At 36.5% G+C, this 8,031-nt stretch overlaps 1 protein-coding gene across 1 annotated transcript in view; it reads right to left on the bottom strand.

Moving 5' to 3' along the window:
- The window catches only part of HIVEP2 (HIVEP zinc finger 2), a 92,581-nt gene extending 84,756 nt beyond the window's left edge, over positions 1–7,825 (bottom strand). The window contains exon 1 of the mRNA XM_032407770.1: positions 5,553–7,825. The gene's annotated coding sequence lies outside the window, so the exon portion shown is untranslated. The remainder of the gene's footprint in view (positions 1–5,552) is intronic.
- Between the last annotated feature and the right edge of the window lie 206 nt (positions 7,826–8,031).

Raw genomic sequence — 8,031 nt, 5'->3', positions numbered from 1 at the left:
CCCTGACACCCCACCCTCATTACTACCCCCTGCACCCCACCCTCACCGCTACCCCCCACACCCCACACTTATTACTACACTTCGACACCCCAGCTTCACCACTGTCCGCTGCACCCAACCCTCATCACTACCCCTTGCATCCCACCCTCACCACTAGCCCCCGCACTCCACCTTCACCACTACCCCCACACTCCACCCTCATCATTTCCCCCCCACTCATTACTACCCCCGACACCATCCAGCACAACAGGGCTGGATTCATCTTCCTAATGTGCAGCTCTGATTGTGTCTCTTTTCTGCTCAACAATGTTCAGGACCTTCCCACCACCACAGACCAAATTAAATGCATACCCTCCCTCCCAGGGTCAAAGACAGCTGTGCCCCACATTCACATGACATTTACACCTGTATCTCCCAGGAAGCCTTTACTTTAGAGGCCATGTTTTATTTTACCTCATTAAATCTTTTCAGAGGTCAATTGTTTTTTGTTCCCATGGTCAAGAAAAGGATAATAAAATGTCCTTGTCAGGGGAATAAAGGGGTTTTTGTTTTGTTTTATTTGTGGGGGAGAGTATTGTTGTTTTTCTCCATAGAGAAGATTTTTTTGCATTCAAATAGATCTCTAAAAAAACAAAAAATTTATTCTTATGGCTCTGCTCTGGATATTTAAGAAGTATAAGACTTGCTGACTCATCTCACTAATATGATTAAAATTAAATCTGCGCCCAGGTATAAATTTTCAGTCCCCAAAATGAATTTTAAAAGAAAACTCACAGCCAAATATTTTTATTGAATTCAACAAATATTTATTGAATATCTACTCTTTTTTTCATTCACCATTTTCAAGGATGAAGAGGACATCCACAAAATAAAGACACAGCCTTTGCCCTCAAGCAGCTTACAGGGTGGCATATGAGAGAAAAACTTCACATAAGTCACTTTAATATAAAGCACAAAAATCCATACAAAAAGTAACATGAGAGAAGTAAAAAATTGTTAAGGGGATTCAGAGGGAAAAGGGGTAAAACATGAAGATAAGTAATACTAAAATAAAATAGTTAACCAGATTCTCATATCAGTAAAGAGCAATTAACCAAAAAACAATAATGCAAATAATAGATGAGGTAGAAAATGCAAAGTTAATTTGTCTTTTGACAATTCATGGATGAGAAGTCAATGTGATATCAGGTTCAAAAATAAAGATCTCTAAGTGAGTCATTTTGGCCAATATCCACTTTAGCCATTTATTATGAAAACTATCCAAGAGAATCAGAATCTCAAAGGCTATTCTTCATCTAACAGGGATGTTGCCTGGAGTTTGTGAGATTCTCAAAGCAGGGAGAGTGACTGGGTGAACTAAACAGTATCAATAAGGAAGGTAAAGTACACTGCCTCCAATATTCCCTAGGAGACCTGATTCTTCTCCAGAACTTCCAGATAGCTCCTGTTTCCTTATTTGATCCATACAGAACAGATCATAGTGGCTGCATCCACAAAGCCCCAATATTTGAACACCAGCAGTCAACCAGACCGGTGACCTGGCAGCGAGGGATACACTATCTAAAGTCGTGGGAACCAGAGTTAAAGTCTGCTTCCATGGCTCACCAGTGCTGCGACTTTGAGCAAATCACTCAGTTGTATCCCCCTGAGCCTCCGTTTCCTCATACACAAAATAAAATGAGAGAGGTATGTACATAACAGTTATTGCCTAAAGTGAGATAATGTAACATGGAAGCCATTTGTAAACTGTAGAGCATTACACAAATGGTAATTCATGTCATCAGAGAAACAAGGAATATAATTCCTGAGTCCTATTGCGTAGGTTTGTGTGGAGAGTAAAAGATTAGAGGTTTACCCCCCACAACCACCCTTCAGTGCAAGCTAAAGTCAGGAAGCAAGGATAGGCAGAAGGGAATACTATGAAATGATATAACAGCAACCCTCAGTCGGTTTTCTGACAACTAAAAAATGCTCATGGAACAAAATGTGCTTTGTTCATACTGCTGGTTTACTTAACGCTTGTTGACTGAATGATGAATACATTCTAAGCGGTAAGGTATTGAATGTGGGAATGAATGAAGGATAGCCAAGAGAAACGCGTGAAGACCAAAGCAGGAGGTATCAGGTGTGTGTCAAGAGTAAAAGAAATAATTTGGGAAAAATGAACCCATGTGGTCCAAGAAGCTAAGTAATGGGCTCCATTCACACAGACTGTAATGGCAAAAGAAATAGAGGCCCTGGTAGAGATTGGGTCTAGGCTTCCTATCATTCCGGTAATACTCATTCATAAATACTGACACCTTCTTCAGTTACCTAAAAACATAAAGGACCCATACAGCAGAGCTGTATGCATCTGAAAAACTATAAAAATGACCCCACATAAAAGGAAACATTTTGAAGGCCACAACACATTGACGCTCATAAGGTCTACTCTGAATTCTATGTGACAGTTGGGAAAATTATATCAAACCCACAGAGAGCAGAGAGTAAATCTAATTTGCAACTTTATCAAATCTGTATAAAATCTGCTAAAACGTGTCCAAATAGAATGGATTAAAAGTTTCCTTCCTTTCATTTTCCCCATTTGTGTAATTAATGACATATATATTTAAATTATTTATTTAATTTATTTAATTATTCTATTTTATTATTTATAAATTAAATTTGGATTTCAATAACTTCTGGCTCCAAAAATTACTAAATATAATGACTATGTAATTCTCAGCTAAGTAATTAACTGCTCTGAAACCCAATTTCCTCAAGTGAATATGGGATTCTTAATTTTTACTCTAAAAAGATTAAGCACCTGTAGCCCAGAGCCCAGCTCACAGAACATGCTAAGAATTTTCAGCATCCTTCTTACCTTTCCTCAGCTTAAAGAAGAAATGCCACCTACATAGTTCTTTTATTAAAAGATTTTATTTATTTATTTGAGAGAGAGAGAGAGAGCGCACGTACAAGAAGCAGGCTCCCCAGTGAGCAGGGAACCCCGATTCGGGCTTGATCCCAGAACCCTGAGATCATGACCTGAGCCAAAGGCAGATGCTTAAGGGACTGCGCCACCCAAGCGCCCCACCACTTACATAACTCTTAAATAATTACATCTGACGCAATGAAAGAAACATAAATCTGAGCACATTGTTAAAGGTCCATAGTCCAGCTATTATTACCTTAAAATGAGTAATTTCAAGACGAATCAAAAGCATTGGCTACACGAAAGAAAATGGCAACAAATGAGGAGCAATATTATTGATAAAAAGATAAAATCATTTGTTTTCACTATATTTTACAAAAAGTGTCGTAAGAGAAAGATCATCCTACCAGTGAGGGTTTTCCTTTCTTGGAAATTGTTTTCTATTTACTATCAATTCAGGGTGGGGAAATTGGGCAAATTTTTAAAATGTATTATTTGAAAAAAAATTCCTCACTTGGACTAATGGACAAAGTCAGGTTCACAGACAAAGTCAGGGAGAGACTGCTGATTATACACAACGCAGACATCATAAAAAACCATACCAATTTCATAGGAAGTGTTTCTTAACCAAAGTATTTGGTTTAATTGAGAAAACGTACCCATCTCTATGAGTTCTGTCCTCAATGACAGGCTAAAGAACCAGCCACACGATTAATAAAATGTTAACTATTTTATGTTTAAATAATGACACAACTACCATTACCACTCCTAACCATCATCATAAACACTAATAGTTATTACTACCTGCTAGGAGTTTAATCCTCACATAATCTTATGAATTTATTTGACAAAAAAAAATTATTATTACTTTAAAACACAGTGACCCCAGTGAGCTGATTTTAAAGCAAAGTTTCCCGAAACGCACGGTGTGATAAACAAGAAGGCCAGCTGTACTCAATGTCCAGGCCATGTGTATTCTCAGGCAGCACTCCCAGAGCATAATCTGCGCAGTCTCCTAAACATCCCTTAAGTTAGGTCCCACCCGCCGAAATTTAACTGTAACACCATGGGGTACTTTGTGAATAACTGTAAAAGCCAAACTTGTGAGTACACGGAGAATTAAGTACGGCAGACAAAGACATTTAGGTTAGTGGTGTGCAGTATTCATTTTCATTTTCTAACATCTCTTATAGCTATTGAAGAATTAAGGTTTTGCTTTTGAAACTTTCTTTTAACATTTCTCTTCCTGAAGGGTTTTTCATCTAACTGCCTTATATCCCTTTAATTATCCAATTTTTTTTTTTTTTCTGAATTGGCACCATATGCCCATAACAATGTAAATTACTGGTCACAAATGAATCTTGGCTCATGAGCCTTACAGACAAAATAAAAAGATGTCCTGGGGTTTCCAGGCCTGATATTTATTTCTAGACTAACTGAATATTCAAAAGCCACACTAACAAATCAAGTTCCAGGGCAGTTGTCTCAAGGGAGATCATTTCAGACAAACCTAAAGCAATTGGCATCATATGAATTATGCAACCGTATCCCTGAAAAACCACCTGACCTCATCATGTCTTAAGATGCTCATAGGTGAAAAAAAAATTAATTAATTAAAAAAAAAAAAAGATGCTCATAGGTGAAGCAGACACTATTAGTTTGGTTTCAAAGTCTGCTCCCCAAATGATTAGACACTTTCTTCTCTTACTCATTATCATCCATCAGGTTTTTAAATAGCTTCAGTTCATTCAGAGGAAAATTAAACAACAAACTGTACAATTTAGAATTGTGCATAAAATCCAGAATTTCAGAAACTCAAATCTTGTGACCTGGACTAGAAACACAAATATTTTTCCAAATTTTCTGTTACTGTGTAAAGGGTTAATTAAAGCATGAGTTTGCCTGGATTAAAAAAAAAAAAAAAAAAAATTACCAAACCTTAAAATCAGTATCGTTTAGACTTCTGATGCCAAAAATCTGTTTGACAGAGCAGGCTTTTCTATACTGACATTTTAGCAGTAGCCAAAGTCCTGTTCCCACTAAATTCTGTCTTGGCAGCACTGGTAATTTGCTAAAAGCCTGAACTCCTCTTGGTTAGGAGTTCTCTACCTCGAGAGCTTTCCACAGAAACATAGTACAACAAGGAAGTTGAATTGAGCAAGACTTTAAGGTTTCTATTCTTATCACAGAAACCAAGCTTTCTGTAAAATGAGAATGGCTTAAGTAAAGAGAGATACTAATTTACTCAAAAAGTTCATTAGATTTTAGATTTGAATCTGATATGATACAGTACAATTACACATAAATGTCTCACTAACAGTAAAATCTGATATTCTTACATTACTTCAAGACTTCAACAAGCAAATAATTATTAAAATAGTAAATAAAAGTATCTGGTTCCAAACTACAAGTGATAACATTTTCTAATTTTCTCATCTTTTTAACTGGTACATTTCCAGAAATATTGTAAAAACTTACAATCATGTTAATTTAGATAGCATCCCAAACATCTTTCACAGGTAGTAAGGGCCTCAAATCATTACTGCCAAAATTTCACATAAAGCTTAATATTTTGCTTAAAAGATCTTTCCAATAATTTTGAAATCAAACCATATGAAAAGCACTTTACTCAACTTACCCAGCAGCTGAATGTTAATGAATTGGTAAAAGAGTGTTCCAACCAAATCAATTCACTTAATTTTTCAAGTGGATCTCATTACCATTGTCTTTTTAAAAATTCAAAGACTCCACCTAATGAGGAAAGGAAAACAAAAACGAGTAGTGTTTAAACCAGAGCAGCATTATAGGATCAATACATTAATAACACATAAATCAAAACAAGATTCTTATCAAATCTTCTCCTAAGTTACTGTGCTTCTTAAAAGTATAAAACAACAAAAGCATCTATCAACTAAAGTCAATTTTCCAATTTTGGGCAAAATGAATGTTCAACCATACAGAAAGTAATAAAATAACCCAATAAATGTGAGAGCATAAGAGTTTATTGTCAGTACTGATCGGCACACAGAAGCCATGACTATATAATGTCAGTTAGGATATGTAAAATTAGATGTGAGAAAAAGAGGCAACTGATTGCTTTGGAATTCAGTTCATTGATTCTTATTAATTTACCAATGCAATGCAAATGTGTAGGTTGTGGTTCCTTAAAGCAGTTAAACTCTAGTTACATATAAGCTCTGTTGAGGAATATAAACTAATACCTAAGATCAATCATTTGGAGAGAATTCACTGGCATGAATTTCGAAAGCATTCTCAGAATGTTATACCTGGTCTCCCACAGAAAGCATTTGTTCTACTAAAGACCCTAAACAGCTTAATTAGGTTTATAAATAATATCAGTTAATCCCATTCACTTTACCAGAAGACACACCTTTTCTAAGGCCCAAATATTAAATTACTATCTCGGCTCCAAGAAAAAGTTTGAAAGAAAGCACACTCTATCTCAGCTGATGAGAGCCTAAAATAAATGGGCTGCTAGAGGGCTGAGCATTGGAGTAAGATGCAAAGTTGGACGGCGGCCAGCTACTCCCAAATCAAGTCTCCCTAGGGTAGATTTAGTATGTTTGAAAGTCCCAGAACATCAAACCCAACCATATTCAAGTGAAAGATCAAAAACCTATCCCAAAGCCATAAACAAATGATTTTTTATCATGCAATTTGGAATTAGCCACATATTGCCACTCCTCTCTAATCCCACCACACATATTAGTAAAATTAATTTAGCTAATCTCAGTATTTAAAAAGGGTTGAAATAGATTTGCTATCCACTATTAGAAGGTAGTCGCTCAAAAAAAAAAACTAAACCAAAACAAAAATGGTCCTAACAATGGAGAAGGCAAATAGCAATAATTATACACACTAAGTAGAAATCCACAGTAGTCATGGGAAATACGTTTTCACTTTCAAGACAATCTAATGTCTAGATTCTAGGCTTAACTGCTATTCAAGAAACAGTTATCTAAAAAACTCATGTGGATATGGTCTCAAAAGACTTCATTCACAGACACAAATAGTCTTAATTATTATTCTAGGGTTCCTGCCATAAATATGGCAAGACAAAAGTCAGATGGTTTGGTTATTTTAAGTTATTCTGGATCAACAAATATAAGCACCTAAAGGAGTTGCAAAATGGTACAACGCACCCATTTTTCACACTTGAATATCTAGAGCTGTGAAAATATTTTTGTACTTTTCTAGGCCTTGGATGAAAGTTGCAAAGGCTCTTTCAAATAATGTTTGGAAGCGAGCTTTATAATACCACCTCTGAATTACTGCTGTGATGGTTTTGCACTAGTACTCGGTTTAACAACTTATTCTTCCGTTAGTCACTTTCCAAGGAAAAGCAAGGGCACTTCCCCTCATGACGCAGAATGGCTTGAAGACTCTTAAGAATCCTTCTCTCGCTGATTTGTCAATGAATAATGCGAAATTGACCGGTACAAAAGTTTAGATCTACCATCCTTCTTCCTGTGCTTGTTTATTTCTTAGAGTACTGCTTTCTTAAAATATGTAGTTCTTGCCTCATAAAAGGACTTAAGTACTTCCGTGGGGCCAGTCATTAAGCCAGAATCTCAAAAGGTCTTTCATCTAGAATATAGCAAGTATGTTTTTGTTTCAATATAACTATGCTTATCTGAGTGGCCAGTGATTTCAAATTACTTAGGAATTTTTCAGTGGTGGTATGGGCACCTCACATCAAACCTCAAAAGCAGTAAGTACAAAATATATTAGTCATCTGTATGGATGATACAGTTAAATGACTGCTCCTAATTAGCACAGAAGCTACAGATCTGTTGCCTGCATAACAGGTGAGCCTCGTGTGTACAAACCACCATACAACATTCTTTAGAAATGTTCATTTCCTTGGGCGCCTGTGTGGCTCAGTCGGTTAAGCGACTGCCTTCGGCTCAGGTCATGATCCTGGAGTCCCGGGATCGAGTCCCGCATCAGGCTCCCTGCTCAGCAGGGAGTCTGCTTCTCCCTCTGACCCTCCTCCCTCTCATGCTCTCTGTCTCTCATTCTCTCTCTCAAATAAATAAATAAAATCTTAAAAAAAAAAAAAAAAATAGAAATGTTCATTTCCTTAGAAATGAACA

The sequence above is a fragment of the Phoca vitulina genome, unplaced genomic scaffold, assembly GCF_004348235.1.
Source record: "Phoca vitulina isolate PV1807 unplaced genomic scaffold, GSC_HSeal_1.0 scaffold9, whole genome shotgun sequence".
In the NCBI taxonomy this organism is placed as follows: Eukaryota; Metazoa; Chordata; class Mammalia; order Carnivora; family Phocidae; genus Phoca; species Phoca vitulina.
The sequence above is the reverse complement of the archived record's forward strand: the minus strand, read 5'-3'. Positions and strand labels throughout refer to the sequence as shown.